The sequence below is a fragment of the Eschrichtius robustus genome, chromosome 2 (genome assembly GCF_028021215.1).
Source record: "Eschrichtius robustus isolate mEscRob2 chromosome 2, mEscRob2.pri, whole genome shotgun sequence".
In the NCBI taxonomy this organism is placed as follows: Eukaryota; Metazoa; Chordata; class Mammalia; order Artiodactyla; family Eschrichtiidae; genus Eschrichtius; species Eschrichtius robustus.
Genome location: NC_090825.1, coordinates 85,193,878 through 85,218,532, shown reverse-complemented (window position 1 = coordinate 85,218,532; position 24,655 = coordinate 85,193,878). Strand labels below are relative to the sequence as shown.

The window sequence follows — 24,655 nt, the reverse complement described above, 5'->3', positions numbered from 1 at the left end:
CTTCCTTTCTGATTCAGTTACCTTTTATTTATTTTTCTTTCCTAATTGCTCTGGCTAGGAATTCCAGCACTATGTTGAATAAAAGTGATGAAGGTGGACATCCTTGTCTTGTTCCTGATCTTAGAGGAAAAGCTTTCAGCATTTCACCATTGACTGTGATGTTAGTTGTGGGTTTGTCACAGATGGTGTTTATTCTGTTGAGGTACATTCCCTCTATGCCCAGTTTGTGTAGAGTTCTTACCACAAAAGGTGTTGAATTTTGTGAAATGCTTACTCTGCAACAATTGAAATGACCATTAGTTTTTATTATTTATTTTCTTAATGTGGTCTGTCACATTTATAATGTGTGATGTTGAATCATAATGCATCCCAGAAATAAATCCTATTTGATCAAGGTGCATGATCCTTTAATGTACTGTTTAATTCAGTTCATTAATATTTTGTTGAGAATCTTTACATCTATATTTATTAGGGATATTAACCTGAAATTTTCTTTTCTTGTTGTGTCCTTATCTGGCTTTGGTATCAGGGTAATGCTGGCCTCATAAAATGAGTTTAGAAGTATTCTTCCCTCTTCTATTTTCTGGAAGGGTCTGAGAAGGATTGGTATTAATCTTCTTTAAATGTTTGGTAGAATTTACCAGTAAAACCCTCTAGTCCTGGACTTTTCTTTATTGGGAAGTTTTGATTACTGAATCAGTCTTCTTACCCGTAATTATTCTGTTCAGATTTTCTATTTCTTCATGAGTTAGACTTGGTGGGTTTTCTGTTTCTAGGAATTTATCCATTTCTTCTATGTTGTCCACTTCGTTGATGTATAAATTTTATAGTACTCTTTTACAATCCTTTGTATTTGTATGGTGTCAGTTGTAATGTTTCCTCTCTCATTTATGATTTTATCTATTTAAGTCTTCATTTCTTTTTTCTTAGTAAGTCTAGGTAACATTATGTCAATTTTGCTTATCTTTTCAAAAAAACAACTCTTAGTTTCATTGATCTGTTCTCTTTTTTTAAGTTTCTATTTCTGCACTAATCTTTCTTATTTACTTCCTTCTGCTAACCTTAGACTTAATTTGCTCTTCTTTTTCTAGTGTCTTGAGGAGTAGGATAGCTGGTAGGATAGCTTGTTCTAATTACTTCTTTGGTGCTTGCTTTGGCAGCACATATACTAAAAATTGGAATGATACAGAGAAGATCAGCATGGCCCCTGCACAAGGATGACACTCAAATTTGTGAAGCATTCCATATTTTTTACTTATACAGTGTTATATGTCAATTATATCTCAATAAAACTGGAATAAGAAAAAAAATAAGAAAAAGAATTGCTTCTTTGTTTGCTACAGTCCTATAGGATTGGGACTGACAAATGGAAGCCCCTTTGGCTATCAGAGCCAGACATTTGGAAACCTTTCCCTTGGCAGCAGCTGTAAAACCTGCAGTGCTGAGATGTTTGTAAAAGCTCCTTCCAGGAATTTTCTTGAGCATGTTGGAGGGAGAAGGCAGGAGTGGTCTCTATCAGCAGCCCTGGTCTCTGGGTAGACTCACAGTCAGCCCCTAGAGCCTGCCATTTTGATGTGGATATTTTCCTTTTTGTCAAATGTGTAGGAATCACTCAGCTATTTTCTGGATGTTTTTCAAAGAGAATTGCTCCATGTGTAGCTGTTCATTCAGTGTGTTCATGGCAGGAGGGGATCTCAGGAGCCTCCTATAGTGCCATCTTGCTTTGACTCTTCCTTTAGTACATTCTTAGGCATAGCTCTTGTCAAATCTCTTAGATGTTCCATGATTTCTTAGTCCTAAACCATGCTCAACAGATGATACAACTAGTCCTTCAAGGCCAGCAAGAAAGTGAAGACCAACCCATCCTTGGAAACTATAAACCTCAAAAATGACTCTTATTCCATCTCTAATAATATTTAAAGACAGACACCATCCATCTGAAATAACAAAGAGGCTGACCAGTTGTGCAAAATTGCCTGTTACTCACTCATGTGGCCCAGCCAAAATTTAATTAGGCTTTGACCCTTCCCACAATCCTATGAACTTTAAAGACTCCCATTTTCAAGGAATTACTAAGAGGCAGTACATACCCCCTTAAAAGCTCACTCTGATAATTAGCTGGCCACAGTAAGAAACAATGCCTGTTAAATCACCCCAGCCATGCTGTCTGCTCATCCCTACCTGCTTGAGTGATTTCCCCTCAAAGTTCTTGCTGACCTTGCTTACACCTTCCTATACAAGAAAAGCTTTTTTTTTTTCTGTTTGATTTTGAGATGCTTGCAGATCTCAAGGTCTAAGTGTTCTTCCTGTTACAATAGTCTTCTCAAATAGTTTTTCTTTAGCCAAGTTCAGATTTGATTTTATTTAACAATATATTTAAAATATTATACAAAATAAAACAAAAAATCTGTTATAATTATACCGTCTGTTTCATACCCACTGATTATAAATCCTGCATATATACATTTTTTTTTTAAGTTTTGGACCTTTATTTTTAAGGTTAAACTTTTTTTTTAACTTATTTATTTTATTTATTTATTTTTGGCTGTGTTGGGTCTTCATTGCTGCGTGCAGGCTTTCTCTAGTTGCGGTGAGCGGGGGCTACTCTTCATTGCAGTGCTGGGGCTTCTCATGTGGTGGCTTCTCTTGTTGTGGAGCATGGGCTCTAGGCACGCAGGCTCAGTAGTTGTGGCTCGCAGGCTCTAGAAAGCAGGCTTGGTAGTTGTGGCACATGGGCTTAGTTGCTCCAAGGCATGTGGGATCTTCCTGGACCAGGGCTTGAACCTGTGTGCCCTGCATTGGCAGGCGGATTCTTAACCACTGCACCACCAGGGAAGCCCTATACATTTTTATTTCATGTAAAATTCCACGGGAATGATAACCACCTTATTAAGTTAGTAGACTGTGTTCATAGGAACTATGTAGAGAGCCTCAGCAGTTTGGTAGCACTTCAGTTCTTAAGCTGGATTGGGGGTACATAAGTGTTAATTTAATATTCTTTATATTGTATTGTATCTAAAATTCTTCAATTTCTTTTTAAGACAGATCATAAAGAAGGGAACCATGTAACAATAATAGAAGTGATAACAAGAGAAGAAGCAGGGCTGATTTTGGCATTTAATAGTTTTACATATTTGTTTTATTAGCAAGAGTTAAAAATAAAATGAAAACTAAGATGGTGATTTTCAAACTATTTTCAATCAAAAGCTTGGATACTGAGTTATCTCTTGGCGGTGTTTACAAGTATAGGATTTGGAGTCAAATAGTCTAGGATTAAATTTGCTGTTGACATCTTCTATTTCTGTCACCTTCAGAAACTGATACAACCCTTTGAGCCTCTGATCCCTCATCTGTGAGATGTGACATAAGCACTACCTCTTTGGGCTATTATGTGGTAAAATAGAGATAACTAGGTGCTTAAAATGTTAAAGGTTATTCTCTAAATAAAAGATTATGACAAAAAATTCATAATAATCTGTCTTCCACATGATTTCTACAGCTGGACTCAGGACCACAACAGAGCCCGAGATTGCAGATTTGAAGAAATTCAGTCTCCTGAATTTGAGGGGAAAGCAGGATTTAAGAGATCTTCTTTGAAGGTAAGAGACTTACATTTTAGTTCCAGCCCTGACACTAATAAGGTATGTTACCTTGGCCTCTAAAAAACATATTGTTGAGCATATATTAGTAATATGCCACAGCAAAGTGATGAATGCTGAGGATAGGCTGTTATACGTGATAAATTTCTTCCCTTTTGGAGCTTACATTTCCTCATCTATAAAAGTTAAGAGTGGCTTAAGTTAAATAATATGTTTGTTTTATTAAAGCTCCAAAAATTTCTAAACAACAAGTGCCTTGCCAGAAGTGATCTTAGTTTTTTGGTTAACACTCAGCTACCATAAATGAAGAACAGTCAACTATATGCACCTAAGGCATAAATCTGCACCTGGACCTAAGGCAAGGATTTTTGATAATGTATCTTGATTATCTAAAAGGAGGAAAATAAACAACTGGGGCAAAAGTTGGGTTGGGGATATGGAGGAGACTGAAGAACACTATATATTAGCATCTCAATACTATCCACATTAACCCTAAAATATTTTTGAAATGGGTCTACTTCTTACCATTTTTGCTTCTGCAATCCTTGTCCCAACTTCTATTCTGTCTTGCCTGTACTACTATGAAGGCTTATTGATTTCATTGATTAACCTCTAAGCTACCATTTTGCCTTGTCAATGAAAAATTAATCACTCAATCTAAGAAATAAATGAAAGTTTTTATTCAAACCAATATAACCTTGGAAGAGCATCTCAGAAAGCTCCGAGAGCTGTTTCACCCATTAGAAGTCAAGGCACAGTTGTATAAGTTTTTTTGAGACAGGACTGTATATCAAGTGATATATTATTGATAGTTTACATAACCCAGATCTAAGCCATCATTGTAATGGGTCATGTGACCCCTTACAAGATCAAGAATGAATGGTATCTTTTAAGGAGTTGTTGATGCTAGGAGAATGTTGCTCTTTATGGTCCAGCAGGTAGGGAAGGTTTGGTCGATGCATAATGCAGATACACAATACAGTGTGGGGAGAGAGGAGGTCAAAGGTCATAGGAGAATTTTTATGTTGAAATTTTTCTTGTCTTGCCATAAAATATGAATTTTATTTCACAGCCTCAACCCCCTACAGTACATTTTATTTATTTATTTTTATTTTTTTATAAATTTATTTATTTTATTTTTGGCTGCATTGGGTCTTTGTTGCTGCCCGTGGGCTTTCTGTAGTTGCAGCAAGCGGGGGCTACTCTTCGTTGCAGTGTGCAAAGAACGGCCAGAATAGTATTTTTAAAATAATCATATCCTGTGGTTTCCTACTTAAAATCTGGAAATGGTTTGCCAGTGCAATTATAATAAGAAACAAACCCCCATTCTGGCCTGCTCAGACTTTTATGATGTGGCCTTGGCCTGTGCATCTCACTTCGGGACCCTTTCTCCCTTCCCTCGTTTCCCTGATACCTCACCAGCACAATGTTTCTCTTTCTATTCCTAGACGCCACGGATTTCATTTCTTTTTTTGGATCTAGGAACAGTGTAGTTTTAAAAAAATTTATTTTAAGCTCTTTTAGCGAATTATTAGTTGGTTGTCTCCTTTTAATGGCTTAGATAGCAGCTTAAACATTGCTCCCCTTATGCTGCAATGTAAAGTAGCTTCTTGGTCAAGAATTCAAAACCCTATAATAGTACACTTTAGGCAGATGTTTAGTCAGGTTCTCCAGAGAAACAGAACCAATAGGATAGATGTAGATGCAGATGTAAATGTAGAAATAGAGGTAGAGCTAGAGCTAGAGGTTAGAGATAGAGATAGAGATAGAGATTGTATTTATTACAGGAATTGGCTCAGACTGTTATGGAGGGCAAGAAGTCCCATGATCTGCCATGATCTCCAGTGCAAGCTGGAGAACCAGGAAAACCAGTGATGTAGGAAATTCAGTCTGTGTAGGAAGGCCTGAGAGCCAGGGGCCACTGGTATAAGTCCCAGAGTCCAAAGTTCAAAGAACCCGGAGCTCCAATGTTTGAGGGAAGGAGAAGATGGATGTCCAGGCTCAGGAAGAGAAAGATAATTTGCCCTTATTCCATTTTTTTGTTCTATTTGGGCCCTCAGTGATTGCATGGTGCCCACCCACATTGGTGAGTGCACATCTACTTTATTCATTCAACTAATTCAAATGTTAATCTCTTTCGAAAACACCAGCTATCTGGGCATTCCTTAGCCCAGTCAGGTTAACACATAAAACTAATCATCACTGTTTATTTTATTTATCTATCATTTGTTCCCACTACATACACATATAATACATAATGAAAATGTAAATTCTTTATTTTATTTTATTTTTATTTTATTGGAGTATAGTTGAATTACAATGTTGTGTTAGTTTCAGGTGTACAGCAAAGTGATTCAGTTATACATATGCATACATTCATTCTTTTCCAGATTCTTTTCTCATATTGGTTATTAAAAAATATTGGGTAGAGTTCCATATCCTATACAGTAGGTCCTTGTTGGTTACCTATCTTACATATATTTGTATGTGTATGTTCATCCCAAGCTCCTGATTTAAACCTCCCCCACCATGATTCCCCTTTGGTAAGCATAAGTTTGTTTTCAATATCTGTAAGTCTATTTCTGTTTTGTAAATAAGTTTATTTGTATCATTCTTTAAAAATTAGATTCCATGTATGAGTGATATCATATATTTGCCTTTCTCTGTCTGACTTACTTCACTTAGTATGATAATCTCCAAGTCCATCCATGTTGCTGCAAATGGCATTATTTCATTCTTTTTTTATGGCTGAGTAATATTCCATTGTGTATATGTACCACATCTTCTTTATCCATTCCTCAGTCAGTGGACATTTAAGTTGCTTCCATGCCTTGGCTATTGTAACTAGTGTTGTAATGAACATTGGGGTGCATGTGTCTTTTCAGATTATGTTCTTCTCTAGATATATGCCTAAGAGTGGGATTGCAGGATCATATGGTAGTTCTACTATTAGTTTCTTAAGGAACCTCCATGCTGTTCTCCATAGTGGTTGTACCAATTTATATTCCCACCAACAGTGTAGGAGAGTTCCCTTTTCTCCACACCCTCTCCAGCATTTATTGTTTGTAGACTTTTTGATGATGGCCATTCTGACCAGTGTGAAGTGATACCTCACTGTAGTTTTGATTTGCGTTTCTCTGATAATTAGTGATGTTGAGCATCTTTTCATGTGCTTTTTGGCCATCAGTATGTCTTCTTTGGAGAAATGTCTATTTAGACCTTCTGCCCATTGTTTGATTGGGTTGTTTGTTTTTTTGACATAGAGCTGCATGAGCTGTTTGTATATTTTGGAGATTAATCCCTTGTCAGTCACCTTGTTTGCAAATATTTTCTCCCATTCTGTGGATTGTCTTTTCATTTCATTTATGGTTTCCTCTGTTGTGCAGAAGCTTTTAAGTCTAATTAGGTCCCGTTTGTTTTTATTTTCATTACTGTAGGAGGTGGATCAAAAAAGGTATAGCTGTGATTTATGTCAGAGTGTTCTGCCTATGTTTTCCTCTCAGAGTTTTATAGTATCCAGTCTTACATTTAGGTCTTCGATTGGTTTTGAGTTTATTTTTGTGTATGGTGTTAGGGAATGTTCTAGTTTCATTCTTTTACATGTAGCTGTCAAGTTTTCCCAGCACCACTCATTGAAGAGACTGTCTTTTCTCCAATGTATATTCTTGCCTCCTTTGTCATAGATTAATTGACCATAGGTGTCTGGGTTTATTTCTGGTCTTTCTATCCTGATCCATTGATCTATATGTCTGTTTTTGTGCCAGTTCCATACTGTTTTGATGACTATAGTTTTGTAGTATAGTCTGAAGTCAGGGAGTCTGATTCCTCCAGCTCAATTTTTCTTTCTCAGAATTGCTTTGGCCATTTGGGGTCTTTGTGTTTCCATATAAACTTAAAAGTTTTTTGTTCTAGTTCTGTGAAAAATGCCATTGGTTATTTGATAGGGATTGCATCAGATCTGTAGATTGCCTTGGGTAGTATAGTCATTTTGACTACATTGATTCTTCTAATCCAAAACGTGGTATATTTTTCCATCTGTTTGTGTCATCTTCGATTTCTTTCATCAGTGTCTTACAGTTTTCAGAGTACAGGTCTTTTGTCTCCTTAGGTAGGTTTATTCCTATGTATTTTATTCTTTTTGATGTAGTGGTAAATGGAATTCTTTCATTAATTTCTCTTTCTGATCTTTCATTGTTAGCATATAGGAATGCAAGAGATTTCTGTGTATTAATTCGTATCCTGCAACTTTACCGAATTCATTGATGAGCCCTTTTGGCAGCATCCTTAGTATTTTCTATGTATAGTATCATGTCATCTGCAAACAGTACAGTTTTACTTCTTCTTTTCCAATTTGGATTCCTCTTATTTCTTCTTCTTCTCTGATTGCTGAAAATGTAAATTCTATGACATCAGTGTCTCGTTAGATTTATTTACTGATGTATCCCAAATGTTAGTACCACCTCTCATAAATAGCAAGTTCTCAATAAATATTTACAGTTAAAATGTATAGAAGGGTGAGTGAAGGTAAAGGGATGGAATGTAAAATCTCCATATTACATATATATCCACATTACATATATAGTGTCACATTTTCAGGAGACTGAAATATATGTATTTATATATAATACAATATTGTATAACCCAGTATCATTGGAATTGTATCCATTTTTTTTAACTTGAAATACACTTTTTAATGTCCTTGGGCAAAAATAAAGAGTCCATGCCTAAAATTAAGATGCTTTTAATCTGTAATATTAATAGATGAGCTCTAATACATATTAAAACCACAGATGATGTTATTCTTCACCAAATCACATACAGATTTTAAAGATCACTGTTAAAAAGTGATAAGGAAAACATCTAATTTGAATTTCTAAAAAGTTCAAATGAACTGCTCCAAAAATAATACAGGAGAGAGAATATTAGTTTAAAGGATTTCCCTCTTTTTAATTTAATACTGTTAATCAATTTTTAAAAATACATATTTTCAAAAATAATAAAAACATCTTTGTATAATTTTCCAGCATATTCAAGTGTCTATTTATGAATTCAGGACCCTAGGTGTGCATGAAATAATTTTTGACAAAATAGTTTTTTAAAAAAGAGAAAATCCTCAATCACCCATTATGCAAGTGAACTTTTACTATACGAAAAATGCATATACAAACACACATAAAGTGAATTTGTAAAATTTTATTTTTTATAATGTAAAATTTAATACATCCTTATTTATATGAAAACTTTTTTCTAGATTTTTTAGATATTTGAGTTAATTTATTATAAAATATTGTTTCCTCATGAATGAAAATTAGAAAAGACAATAAATATAAATAGTATCTCTCCACATTTATGCTTCTAAATCTTAAATATTTAACTATGTTTCACAATATTTGAGGAAAAAAATGAACTATAAAGCTGAAAATCAAATTGCAGTATAAATTAAGAAGTTTTTATAAAATAAAGCCATATTGTTATTGAAAAAGTTTACCTTCTTCCCAACCCAAAGCAAACTGAACTAAATTTAGCAGTATAATATGATGTTGTTTTTAGTTTACTTATGTTTTATGGTAAACATTTCCAATAAACCATATGGTTATACAATATTTGTTTCCTAGGCAGTGCCTATTGTGCAAAACTGGTTTATCCTTTTCATTGAATTTATTCATCATTCTAATCAAATAGTATATCAGTTCAATACACAGATAAATCAATCCAAAACTGCTTTAGAGAAGTATCAGGAAGGGAGTGAAGATCACTGTGTTGTACTTTGAGAACAGAATATGTCAAATACTTGTAGAAATGTGAATGGTAGATATCTGACTGAGTTAACTGATGATTTCAATGTAAATTAGTGAAGTACATGTTCATCAAAACTTAGTACTGAGCTTCTGTTTTGTATGGTCAAAATGGAAATTTTGAATTTAAAATGGTCAAAGAATTTTTACCTAAAAAAAAAAGATTTATTGTGTGTATAATATGTGGTCCATTTTATTCCAGGAGTTCTATTAAAGAAATAAACATGTTTTCATGATTTAGAGTGTAGAATTCTAGGACAAAAATAAAATGTATCTATTCTAACTACTATATTTTTTTCAAAACAATATGTGCCCAATATCTATCATAAAACGAATCTGTTTACAGTACATATTGGTTCTCTGGTATTTGGAATGTTAATAAAAATTTAAGGCAGAAATTTTCCCAAGGCAGAACCATGCTATTTGTTTCTAGAAAAAAAAAAAAAAAAAAAAGTCTTTTCTTTAGAGTTTTTATTTTATTTAGCTATATTATTTCCCTCATCTCTCCATTTTTTTTTTTCTTCTATAGTTTTTCTTAGAAACGGAAACAGCTGAATACAGACTCTAATAGTGTTTTCAGTACAATTAAAATTAAAACTACAGTGATCCGAGGAGTTTTACAGAGCAGGACCATAGATGTTTGGGAATTGGCTCATCATTCATTTCTTCTATTGGCCAGTTCCTCAGTGCTTTAAATTGACATCCTCCAGTGGTTCAGGGCCCCTGATACTGCACAGCACAGCACTGAATGAGCATAAATTGAAAACCTCACTCGACTTCACAGTTTAATAGATATAAAAGTATTATAATTGTAGCCACAGAGTTGGTTTATTACCTTGCTCAATTGTTTTGTCTACCAGAAGGCAACTGTTTTGATGAATGACAATGAGGCAGGTTATGGTACATAAAAATTAGGTATTCATGCTCACACTTAGGTTCATTGTTAAAGACCGAATAGCCAAGCGAACTATGAATGCATAGACTATAAGTTGGACAAGAAAATCAACTAATAAATGGAATAGATCAGGTGTTAGAGGAGTCATTTCAACTCTTTCCAGTCAATTCGCATGTCATTAATATTCTGTTATTTTCATGCACTACATGCCTATTATATCTTAGGAAGGATCTTACTTTTTCCAAATTCATGATATTATCAATACTTAAACTTGGAGATGAAAAATTGGGACAGATGGTCATTCAATCAGTATGCAAAATAAGAAAATTTCAATGTAATAACAGCAAGAGTACCTGCCAATAACTCATATTCTAGCTTTCCCTAAGTTGACTGGATACAAAGAATAATAAAATGTTAATTGCACTATAATACCAATTATACTAATTAAAACAAAATGGCAATATTAACAACAAATAACAAAAACAACAAGGAAATATACCCTGAATCTAATATTAAGCGTGCTGATAAATGTGATTTTCAAATGGTTGTAAAATGTGAAGGTATTTTGAGTGATGATGTGTGAAATGGAGGCTTGGAGGTGATGCTATCCTTATTCCCTTTTACAAACCTGAATGATTTCATATCTTCTGGGCTGAGCTAATGCCACAATTCAGGCCAAGTGAATTTCACGATTGCCAAGTCAGTAAACAGTGTTTCCAAGGGCAACATGTTGCTCCTTATATCCAAAGGGCATAAATATGGATTAACGTATGTCCCACCAAATAACATGAGATAGTCCTCTTGAGTAGAATGTTGAAAACATTTTCCAAATGTGTAAATTACTCTTTTCATGAATATTATTTTATAAATATTTATATATATTTTTTATTCCTCCTGAGGTAACACCAACATAAAAGCAGTATTAAGCACAGTAAAAGTGTAACGGGCCAAAAGAGTTAAAAATAACATTTAGCGATTTCTGTCAACAATAGATATCCAACTAATGAACAGGATTAGTTAAAGATAGGTACCTAGAAAATACCTCAAAACACGTTAATGATAACACATTATTATGAAGTTGGTGGGAAGTATATTTATGATTTCATCTCATTTTTAACTCTACCAAAGCATTAAGAACTTTAAAGTAGTATAGTTTATAAATGAATTAAATAAGAAAATATAAATTAAAGAGAAGGAGAAGTAAATTATCTGAATAGACTATAAGACTGACTTTGGTTTTATTCTCATGTTAGTAGGAAGAGATGAATATTTGCCAACTGGACAGTAAGTTAAGTGAATCCCCAGGCCATCTAAAGACCTTGTGAATTAAGAACCGTTGAAATGTCTATAGCAATGACCATAAAATAATAACATATTTACTGTTCTATCTCAATAAAATAGTATATGGTCTAATGTTTGTGGATAATCCTATATCTATTCTTTATAGTGTCTTGATTTGAGTGGATCTTCAAAAATATTTTTAAATAGTTATTAAAACAACATTGTTTTATCATAGACTCATTGCCTTACTTCAAAATTAATACAGGATGCTTTTGTTATTGCCCATTATCTTCACAAAGAAATACTGCAAGAGGCAAATATTTAAGTTTTAGATAAACAAATTATAGCATATGAAATAGACATTTATTCCCTTCTTTCCTCTTTTTAGTAGTATCTTAATTTTCATTCAGTTATCCAAACTTATTCTGAATGCTCTATGTGTTCAGTGTAAGCTGATTTCATCAAGGTATCAAGAATGGGCTGGATTTGTTTTTTAATTCTTTTAAACATCTTTATTGGAGTATAATTGCTTTACAATGGTGTGTTAGTTTCTGCTGTATAACATAAATGCTGGAGAGGGTGTGGAGAAAAGGGAACCCTCTTGCACTGTTGGAGGGAATATAAATTGATACAGCCACAATGGAGAACTGTATGGAGGTTCCTTAAAAAACTAAAAATGGATTTATTTTTAAAGTAATCATTCCACCTTATTACTTTACGCAGGAACACAAGCCAAGCCAGTGAATGCATGGTATACTTCTGGCCACAATTAGATATCAAAGACAGTGATAGCAATTATACATCACAATTAAACCTCATTTAAAAAGAAGTTTGGTGATTCTGGCAGGGAAAAAAAATGTTTCCTTGCTTTTCAAATAAAGCTACTTGAAAAGATAGCCTAAGGACTCCCCTAGTAGCCCAGTGGTTAAGACGTCGCCTTCCAGTGCAGGGGTGTCGATTCGATCCCTGGTCAGGGAGCTAAGATCCCACATGCCTCGTGGCCAAAAAAACACATCATAAAACAGATGCAATATTGTAACAAATTCAATAAAGACTTTAAAAATGATCCACATCCAAAAAAAAAAAGAAAGAAAGAAAGAAAAAGAAAAGATAGCCTAAGTTAGAAGCCCCCACCCCACTCCAGAAAATGAAGCATTAAAAATAATTGCAGAGGATAGGGAGAACCCACTTACTAAACATACCTGGAGCCAGCTCTTTTTCTAGAGTTTAAGTAATAGGAGCCTAAGGAAGTACTTGTTTCTTAAGTCATCTGGTGCTTGAAACCAATAGCATTCTAAGTGATTTTATGTGTTTATGAATTGATCATTTTTATACTTTTGATAAGTGATTAACAATGCTTAATCTACTTTCTTACAATTGTTCCCCACTCATAGTAGAGTTAATTTGTATAAAATAACCTGCTTATTGGTTAAAAGATTTGACAGAATGTTGTAGTTGGAACTCTTTGCTATAATGTTAGAAGTATATAGACATTAACTCTAACAGGGGTCACTTGATGTATATGTGGAAATAGGGCTACAAAAATAAATTTGTGGATTAAAAGTTAATTCCTGATTTGTTAAATGTTAAAACTTTAAGGAAAAGGTACTGACGGGGAAAGGGATATCACACCACATATATTTTTTTAGAACAGAAATCCACAAATTGCCATAAGACTAATCTTTGCCAACCTTCATATTCCCATCAGAACACTCTTCGGGAATATTGTAAGACCACCGAATCACTCAGGACAATTATACTACAATAACACAATTCCAAAACATCAGAGACTTACAACAACAAAATTTCATATTTTGCTAATGCTATGTGTCCATCATGGATGGCTGTGGCTCTGCTCAGTATCATCTTGATACTGACAACAGGCTGACTTATCAGCCTGTCACAAAAATTATAGTGTTTTAGCAGAAGTAAAAGAAATCTGGACAGGCAAGGGTGACACTTAAAATATTCTGTTAAGGAGTGGCAGTTCACTTTTGCCCACATTTCATTTCCCAAAGAAATTCATATGACCACTCCTGAGGTAAGCAGGATGGGAATATCAAATTCCATCAGTATCAAATCTTCCTGCAAGAAATGGCAGCGAGGAAGACATAAGTCACATGCCCAGGCCTAAAATCAGAGGACCACAGATGTGTGATCCTCCTACAAGAAGAATTGAATATATGTGTGTGTGTGTGTGTGTATATATATATATATATATATATATATATATATATATATATATATATATATAATTAATCACGCAGTCTACCACAACCACAGCCATCCTTTTTCTTATCCTGCTTGTAACCCTTAGCCTTGCCACTTCTATCAGCCTTAGGGATATTAGAATGAATCTCATTGCCCGTTTCCTCCATTTGAGCCACAATATGCAGTCTAGATACCCTCAGTCACCCACCATCCTGTGGACCCTGACTTCCACGTAGCTCTGTGAATTCGGTGTGTTCCCTTTTCTGACATGATTTATCAACTTGAGAAACCCTTCCTCTGATTCCTTTCGAACTCATATTCTTTCCAAACACATTTCCTTATATTTAGAAACAAGTCTCTAAATGTCTCTTTCTATTTCTTGTTCTACTTAGAACCTGGCTCTCTCTTGAGCACGCTGCTTCCTCTGCTGCCCTTCCAACTAGTTAATATTTTTTCTCCCATATCATCTTACCATTGGAGTTTCAGGTAGGGTACCTTTCCTCCTTGTTCTATATTTGTACATCCAGACCATTTTACTCACTTTGGTGTAAACACCTTCCTACCCCCAGTGTTGAAGTGTATAACACTGGCTACTATGTTTCAGTCATTTCCTACCCCCAGGTACTCTACCGATAGCTTGAAGATTTTAGTCCTTTCTGTACTGTCAGTGTCTCCAAAATTACTCCAGTTGTATTTTGTTTAATTTTTATATTCAGTGGCATATTTCCCATACTCTATTCTCTCAGTTACTCAAACACTAGTTTAGATGCTGTTGTGAAGGGATTTTGCAGATGTAATTAAGGTCTCAAATCAGTTGAAATTAGATGAAGTCATTATCCTAGGTGGACCTGACTTAATTAGGTGAGCCCTTAAAAGGGCCTGGGCTTTTCCTGATAAAAGAGATTTGAAATGTGAGAGGGATTTGATATGAGTGATATTCTCCATTGCTGGCTTTGAAGATGAAGGGAGTCACATGGAAGGGATGCAGTCAGCCTCTATGAGCTAAGAGCAGCCCCTAGATGACAGCAAAAATGAATATGGGGACCTCAGTCCTACAACCACACAGGAATAAATTTTGCCAACATCCTGCATGAGTTTGTACGTGGATTCTTGCCTGGAGCTTGGCCAGCACCTTGATACCTGTCCTGTGATACCCTGAGCAGAGAACCAAGTCATGCCGTATTTGAACTTCTGACCTACAGAATTGTGAACTAGTAAGTGGGTGTTGCATGCCACCAAGTTTGCCGTCATTTGTTATGTAACCGTGGTATACAAAAACAATAATAATTCAGTGCCTTCACATATCACTGAGTCAAACCCAGTCTTTCCTAAGAGCCTGCAATTTCCTCCATGACCTGTCCCCTCATTCCTAAAGGTCTCATACATAGAAGACTCACTACTTTCATCCCTTCTCACGTGCTCTCCAGCCCACACTGACTTCTTGCCACTCCTTGAAGTTCCATGAACATGCAAGTATGTTTCAAACCCAGACTTTTTCATTTGTCCTTCTCGCTTCCTAGAGTGTTCTTTATGAAGGAGCTGCGTGGTTTTCTCCTTCACAAGCAGTAGATCTTTTCTCAAATGTAACTTCTCAATGAGAACTTTACTACACTTTCGTGTGAAATTACAACTCCTTTCCCACCTGCAACACTCTGCATCTCACTTCACTGCCCTACTTTTTTTATATAATAGTTATAAACTACAGTTGACCCTTGAGCAACAGAGGTTTGAACTGTGCAGGTTCATTTATATGTGGGGTTTCTTTTCTTTTCCGTAAATACCTATTACAGCACTGCATGCTCTGAGTTTGGTTGAATCTATTGATAAGGAACTGAGGGTATGGAAGCCCGACTGCAAAGTTATACACGGATTTCTGACTGCCTGGAGGGCCGGCATCCCTAACTCCTATGTTGTTCAAGGGTCAACTGTATACTGTATTATGGTGAGAACTCGTTTACCTAGTTTATTTTTAATCTTTAGGCAGTATAAAAATACTTTCCTGCTTCATCAGTGAAGGGACTTTTTTTTCTATGTTAAGTGATGTGTCACTAATTCCTGTAAGAATATCTAGCGTATAGAAAGCATTCAATGCATATTTGCATTAAAAATGGAAAAAAATATATCTTACCTTTTTGTATTCTGAATCTTGGTAATCTTAGGGATAGTAGAAGGTTAAAGAGAGATTGTGGCTATGATAACTGGATTTGGAATCTACCTTTTAGAATTTCACTGCCAAATTTTAGACCCACTCAATGTTTGGGGTATAGTGAATCTTCAATAAGAAAGTTTATAAACAAGTTATCATAATTACTGCTAATAAATACCAGAATAAAGATGCACAAATAAGTTTCAGAATTATGTAGATAAATTCTCTTTCTATGAATACCATCATAGTTAGTTGTTCCATATCCTTAAAATATTTTAACTCTAATCAATGAGCAACATAGGTTGAACAATTCCAGAGCACTGACATTCAAATACAGTATGAAACTTGAAATTCATTACAACCAAAGTTGATCTGTGGCACAAATTCTATCTCTTTCGCATTTACTTTACTGCATAGCTACTTAGCTTTATGGTAGATTAAAAAAAAAAAAAAATCTAAGGAACCATTGCATGCATAGATCAGTTTTTCATCTGTTTCCCACTTCTGCCAACCTCATACACTCATATTTATATGTAGTTGTTTCGTATGTATATATATACACACACACACATACGTGTTTTCCTTAAACACACACACATACGTGTTTTCCTTAAAGATAATTTAAGACTTCTTCCTTTTTTAATAATATTTTTGAGCTAACCATATTTCCCCCTTACACGTAAACTGCCCTCTTGAATATGAACTATTGCATAATCCTGCTTGCGTCAGGCTTTCCTAAAACTTACCATTTTAACCAACCTTTAAGAAAGATGCCAACTCCTGAAATTATATATATATATATATATATATATATGTATATACAATATATATATATACAATTTAGACATGTAACAAGAATAAACAGGAACTTATTTACCTTCAATTCATGTAATAAATATGGAGTAATGTGATTTTATTACTATGATTATTGAAACACTATTCATAGCTATTCAAAATATCTTTAAAAATTACCTTTGCTTAATTTGTGTTTACGCTCACATGTTTGTCTGATACGTAAAACTGGCTAAATTGACATATATTGCTCTTTTCAATTGTCCATGCTTTTAAAATCTCCTTGGATATGGCAAATCAACGTTAATCTGTATCCGATTCTCTTTGTATATCTCTGATTCCTTTTTTTCATGCCCTATCTCAAAAGTGTTCTTCTTCAACTTGTAATACGTGCCATAGGAAAACACCTGGAATTGAAGATACGTATTCTGATCTTATATGTGGAGCAACCAAATTTCTGCTAGTCCCAACAATTTTCAACTTGCTGGCAGAATGAATAACTGATATTCACTTCGTCATGCCAGAAGGTGCCATACAAACCTGTTGTAGTTAGCTGCAAACACATACATAGAAGGCATGCTGAGACTCAGGTGGCTACAGTGTAATAGAGAAAAAAAAAGGAAGATTCATTCACACATAGCAAAACAATGACTTGAAAACTAAGATATCTCTGTTCTAGTTCTGGTTTTCCTTCATTCTCTCTATTAACTTTAGAACCATGCTTTAACGTCTCAATGAAATCAGGAGATTAGACTGTTGGAGGTTTTAAATTGGCAACTTATGTTTTTGTTTTGTTTAGTATAAAATTAAGTATTGTTTTTACAATAGTCTGGATTTATTGCTTTTTTTGAAAAACATCAGCAGGTGGTGACACATGACATATCCTGGCATGCATGACAACAGTGTTTGCTCTCAGAGGGCCACTCTCTCCAGTTGCCACCATTCTCGTTCTGAGTGAAGTACAGGGCCCACTTCACTCATTTTTGTTACTTGCTTGTCTCTGTTCATATTTGTGTTGGCAACACATAGACTAAATGATCTCTTTAGTCCCTTCCTGATGGGATAGTTATGATTTTTTGATGGCATTTTGTGTGTGTGTGTGTGATAATCATGCAGTGACCTCCCTCCTACATCAGCAGATCACAGCTGGTATATATCACTCCCCAGGCTGAAACTTCTGTAGTCACTACTCTGGGCACCCCCTTAAGCAGAAGGAAATGTGTTCAGAGGATTTGGATATTTTATTGGGACTAGGCAAAAGGTAGTTTGATTCTGGTAATGAATGTGTTCTGACATGAGGTCCTCAGTTAATGGATACAGGTGCCAGAGGGGCCAAAGGGTAAAGGGGAGCACAATATTCATCCCAAACAATATCTTAGTGTAGAAAATAAGATGAGGGAACATTCGAGCAAGCGCAGGAGGCATTCTACTGTGATGGAGGCTTCAGCTCTTCAGCTGAGTTCCTCAAGCCAGCCTAGCATCTGGCAGGAATGTTAAGTCATAGGGTTAAACTGTTATGTGTTGCTTGATTGAAAATTTAATGTAATGGTAGTTTTTAAAATGCTAATAAAAACTGTAATTTAGCCTCTGAGATTTATGCAAAATTACTGGCACTTTCCTTTTAGTTTGTGAAGAGGTAGGGGTTGAGGTTATCTAATTCAATATTTGATATGTGTTCAGGGTTATGTTGATGAGGAAATACCAAAGATGATAAAAAATAGGAAATAAAATAGTGCATCATCATTTTAAAATATTCTTTATCCCTTCAGTTAATGCACATATTCAAACTGAGAGTCAGAAAAGATGGTAGTCCCATTTCACAGGAAGAAACCATGGCATAAAGTGTTATTTTAGTTACAAATATAAACTTTTTTACAAATCCCTAAAGTGATATCACTAATGGCATCTACCATCATTTTCCATATAGCTATCAGACTATTTAAACACTTAATTCAGACTATATCACCTCCCTGAATAAAATCTTATTCTCAATGTGTTCAGAATAAAATCTGAAGCCCCTTATCATGAATTAAAATACCTTTTGGTATTTTTCAGTGGGGAAAGGTATAATGGTTTCTGTTGCCATTTTGAGTGGAAAGTTTCTACACTGTGAGGGGCATTCCCTTGCACTGAAGAATGGTTACCATCACAAGTCCCTGGGCATTAAATGCCAGCAGACCTCCACCCCCATACATTTCTAAATGTCACCAAAGTAGATGATACTGCACACCACTCATTATAAACTACTGAGAGGAGGGGGAGGACTAACCCCTGTCAATATCTCTGATTGCTTCTCTGCCTTGCTTTCTGACTTCAGCTTTTTTTTTTTTTTTTTTTTTTTCATTCCTTAAACACACCAAGTGTTTCATGGGATGAGAGTTTGCATTGCTTTTGACGTGGCCGGCTCATTTTCATCCTTCAGGTCTAAGCTAAAATTCCATTGTTTTCATAGTAGTCTTCACTGATCTTCTTTTCTAAGCTTACCCAACTCATCCTCGACCCTTACGGTAAAATCACTTTATTTTTTCCACTGTCTTTTACACAATCAAAAACACATGTCTATTTGTTTACATGCTCCCTGCATTAGTATGAAAGCTGCATGTGAGCAAGGACCTTTTTATTTCCATAACATATCACCTGGAATGCAGTAAGCTCTCTTTCTCTCCTCCTCCTTTTTTCTCTTTCTCTTTCTCTTTCTTTCCACACACACACACACACACACACACACACACAAATGCACACCTCTTTATTTTTAATTTTTTAAAATTTATATTTGAAACAAAAGCAATGTCATCAGTGCAGAAAAATTTCCTGAATACCCTACCCCCATTTTAAAGAAATGGTGTATATTTATAGTTTACTTTATAAAGAAACAGATGCTTAAAATTAAAATTCAGGTGAGATGAATAATATAATGTACTAGAGCAGTGACTCGGGTATTAGCTGTGAGGATACCTGGCTCCTTTTTGTGTAAATAAGATTCATTCAAGTTTCATAAGACTTGTGAGGCCATATTATTATATAAAATACAGTTGTCATGTGAGTTTTTGGAATAATAGTGACTACAAATACAGAGCCAGAGTCCAGTACAGTTACTTCAGTGCTAGGCCTCCACGTGACAGGAATACAAATTCTTTTATACCAACATGTCCAACTTGCTCCACTGTGGTGACTTTTCCTCCTACCATCCCATGGGAATTTAGAAATTTCCATAAGTAACTTCTCACCCATGTGACAGTTTTACGTATTAAGGATGAGCCATATGTCGGTGCTTTAAAAATATAACTATTTAGGTAATTGTGGGTTATTTCCTGGGGATCTTTTGAAGGTATATAAATTCGCTTAACCAATTCACAGTTTTCTCTAGTGCTGGCAGTTTATTTCCCTGCCCTCCTGATTCGCTTTGAGGTAGGTTGAAAATCCTTAAGATACTTAAGAGCTCTTGGTTCGTAAGTTATTTCTACTTTTCTAATAGAGCTTAGAGAATAGAAGAAAATAATTCCCCCAAAACTTTATAGCCACTAATATAAATTTTAGATTTTTTGTTTTTTGACTTAAACAACAAAGATTTATTTTCTCACAGTTCTGGAGGCTGGGAACGTCAAGGTGCTGGCAGATTCAGCATCTGGAGAGAGCTCATTTCCTGGTTCATAGACAGATGTGTTTTCTTGGTTAAACAACTAAGAGTGAGATTTCTGGGAATTTTAGAATTTTAACAGCAAAATTTAACTTAGTTATTAAGAATCATGTTCTTAAAATGGTTGTGTTTTCATGTAGTGGCACCAACCCACAATTCTCTATTTTAACACACGTTGCTCTTGGATAACATTTTTAAAAATTTTGATAGGGCTGTGCAGTTCATGAAACATTTCCAAATATATTGCCTCATTTAATTCTCACAACTCAAAGTACAGGTATTATTAAATGCATTTTCCCCATAGTTCTCATTAGGGCAGGATCAGAATCAGACCAGAAGCTACCTCTTTGACCTCAAGTTCCTCTTGCTTCAACTCACCAGAACTGATGATTCCTTAAATAAAATTACATCTAAATGTTTAATCCAAGGTTAATATTGTCAAAATCTTTTAGCTTTCCTAACAGATGAAATAAAAATGGGTAATAAGTAAGGGTGACCATTTGTCACATTTTGCCTGGGATGTTCCTGTTTATGCCTATCTGTCCTGTTGTCCCGAGACCTGATTGGTATATTATCTGCCCCACCCTCTTTCACTTGCAAATGTATTCTAGCTTGGACCATATACTCTATGACACCTACTATTATATAGTGAAATACCTGCTGAGAGAAAAAGAGGTCATTTATGAAAAGAAAATGATATAAGGTGGAATACAAGAAAGCCATAGAAGAAATGGAGACTATTTACAGATTCTACCTAAGAAAGTTCAAGTTAAACCATACTCGGAAAGCCTTAGTTTACACAACTGGTGTACATCTGGCAGATAATCCATTCAGGTAGTGATCAGAGCAGCACTGTAGGTCAGTGTTTACTCAAGGCTCTATTGCTTTCAAGCAATGTGTTAGAAAGCTTACTCCCTTCAACTCCTATCCTCTTCTCTCAGCCCTTTGTTCAAAACAAACCTGCTTGTCAGAAAATTGAAGTCAGAACCATCAGGGTCAGGCAAAGGGGATTTTGCCACTGCTCAGAACTTGAGTAAGAATTCCAAAGACTGGGCTGGACTCCAGAAATCTGTTGTGGGATGATCACAGAATGGGCTGTCAGATCATCTTTGTTCTCTGCTCCTAAAGCAGAATTGATGGCAGTGCTTTGCAGTTGCTTTTCAAGGATAAAAAGAAGATATGGGATAGGAAAAGAGGTAGAGACCATATGGAGATTTCCTTCCATTGTACAAGGAGCCTAGGGGTGCCCATTCTTTCTTCAGAGCATTCACACAGCTGGTAAGAGTTAAGTGACAGTTTTCCAACCATCATACCCGACCCCTACCTTGGTTCACTGAAGTGAACCAAAGGGGGCATATCCCACACTGGCATATTGTTCTTTGCCAGAAGATGTAAGTGAGCAAATTAAAATGGACAACTTTCAAAAACTTCAGAGGCTAAGGAAGTGATGTAAAATAGTCCACTGATATCGAAGACCTGAGGATGGCAAGAACCACGTTGTGGTTGAAAGAAACACTTATAAACCAATGTCACAGCAGCTCAAGGCTTAACAGCTTCTATCAAAATAGTCTGTGTATATAAAAGCAAAGCTCAGGGTAAATCCTAGATAACAATAGAATGCAGGTGAAATTGTCACTCCTTTTTACTGTGTTTTCTTTCCAGGATCTATTCTTTTCTTTTCTTACCCTTATATAGTCTGTTCCTTTTTCCTGGGATGAATTTAGAGCCCTTAACTCATATCTCCCTCTGTTTACACCACATCTAATCACCATCAGAACCATTTCCCAAATGCAGTACCCTCTGAAACAAATAAATTCATTAGCAATAAGATGGAACAATCAAGAAAAATGTGCACACTACATTCCTGATTGGGTGCTTTGTGTTTCATGCCAATTCTATTAGTTTTTCTCAAAACAATGTTTAAGTATCATTATTCCCAATTTATAGATGAACTACCCATTCTCAGAGAGGTTTAATAATTTACAAAGGTCATGTGAGAATTGACTTAGCACCACCATTTAAGTTTATCTTGCCCACTGTCTTCATCAAAATAACTTTTTCATATCTCTAGCCTTTTTAATTTAGATAACTGGTGAAAAACAAATCTAAAATTCTAATGTGTTTTAAATCAGGAGTATGTGTTTAACCTAATTTGTTCTATATATTGTAATAGTTAACTCTTAAAGAAAAAAATGACCTCAAGGAAAATAAAATTCAATAAAGTTCATTCATAATATCAAAATAATAGGAGACATTTTTGGGGTAGGAAGATTTGAGGTTTCTAAAACTTTCTCGATTTTTTAGTTTCCTTCTCTATCTAAACACATTATAGGTGAGTGAAGTGTTTGAGGTTTTTAAAAGATGTTGATACATCATGGAATTTATTGTCCAAAAAAATTAAAAGGGGGAAAGTTCAGCCTGATCTTGACTTTAAAGATTGAAAATATTCAAGTTAAATTCATGACTATAAAATAATAAACTCTCTCTAAAATAGACAAAAACTATTAATTCTTCACAAATAAACAAATGGGACCTAATGAAACTTAAAAGCTTTTGCACAGCAAAGGAAACCATAAACAAGACCAAAAGACAACCCTCAGAATGGGAGAAAATATTTGCAAATGAAGCAACTGACAAAGGATTAATCTCCAAGATTTACAAGCAGCTCATGCAGCTCAATAACAAAAAAACGAACAACCCAATCCAAAAATGGGCAGAAGACCTAAATAGACATTTCTCCAAAGAAGATATACAGATTGCCAACAGACACATGAAAGAATGCTCAACATCATTAATCATTAGAGAAATGCAAATCAAAACTACAATGAGATATCATCTCACACCAGTCAGAATGGCCATCATCAAAAAATCTAGAAACAATAAATGCTGGAGAGGGTGTGGAGGGAAGGGAACACTCTTGCACTGTTGATGGGAATGTAAATTGATACAGCCACTATGGAGAACAGTATGGAGGTTCCTTAAAAAACTACAAATAGAACTACCATACGACCCAGCAATCCCACTACTGGGCATATACCCTGAGAAAACCATAGTTCAAAAAGAGTCATGTACCAAAATGTTCATTGCAGCTCTATTTACAATAGCCAGGACATGGAAGCAACCTAAATGTCCATCGACAGATGAATGGATAAAGAAGATGTGGCACATATATACAATGGAATATTACTCAGCCATAAAAAGAAATGAAATGGAGGTATTTGTAATGAGGTGGATGGAGTTAGAGTCTGTCATACAGAGTGAAGTAAGTCAGAAAGAGAAAAACAAATACAGTATGCTAACACATACATACGGAATCTAAGGGGAAAAAAAGGCCATGAAGAACCTAGTGGCAAGACGGGAATAAAGACACAGACCTACTAGAGAATGGACTTGAGGATATGGGGAGGGGGTGGGGTGAGATGTGACAGGGTAAGAGAGTGTCATGGACATATATACACTACCAAATGTAAAATAGATAACTAGTGGGAAGCAGCCGCATAGCACAGGGAGATCAGCTCGGTGCTTTGTGACCACCTAGAGGGGTGGGATGGGGAGGGTGGGAGGGAGGGAGATGCAAGAGGGAAGAGAAATGGGAACATATTGTATATGTATAACTGATTCACTTTGTTATAAAGCAGAAGCTAACACACCATTGTAAGGCAATTATACTTCAATAAAGATGTTTAAAAAAAAAACAACAAAAACGATTAATTCTTTAGTGTGCAACAGTGAACTAGCATACCACAATGTAATTTTATTTTGCACCTATTATTTTAAAATGCAAAACTTCAAAGAGTCTTTACCATGAAATGCTTCACACCGTGTCTGAGCTCTGAGAAAAGACTACTCCCACTGGGGAAGACATTTTTGCTCTGCTTCTTTCTTTAATGCTGTCACGCATGATCAGAGATAATAAAAAAGTATTTACCACATTATATGCTCTCCATTATGGTAGAACTTTTCTATTTGAAAAGTATTGAGCACCTGTGACTTTAACCACAGTCCAGAAACTGTACTTTTCAAAACCATCTTTGTTACCTGGTTGGAAAGGGTATACTCCTTGTTGTCTGCTTTTTATGTAATACTTGCACACAGTCTTTGAATTTTACTTTGAGAATTGATTTTTTTTTTTATACCAAACCGTTTATATCTCTGAGATAACACTGAGAGAGGGAGAGGAAAAAAATATATATATATATATTTTTTTTACCAAAGCAAAGCTAATAAATGTGAAATCCTCTCTCCACACTCAAGATATCAAGGTAAGGAGGATACATTTGAAAAATTGCTCTAATACAT

At 35.2% G+C, this 24,655-nt stretch overlaps 1 non-coding gene across 1 annotated transcript; it reads left to right on the top strand.

The window, feature by feature from the left end:
* The first annotated feature begins 1,144 nt into the window (after positions 1–1,144).
* LOC137760406 (U6 spliceosomal RNA) lies at positions 1,145–1,252 on the top strand. The gene has a single exon (XR_011073350.1). It is a non-coding gene; the product is annotated as a U6 spliceosomal RNA (small nuclear RNA).
* Positions 1,253–24,655: the final 23,403 nt, after the last annotated feature.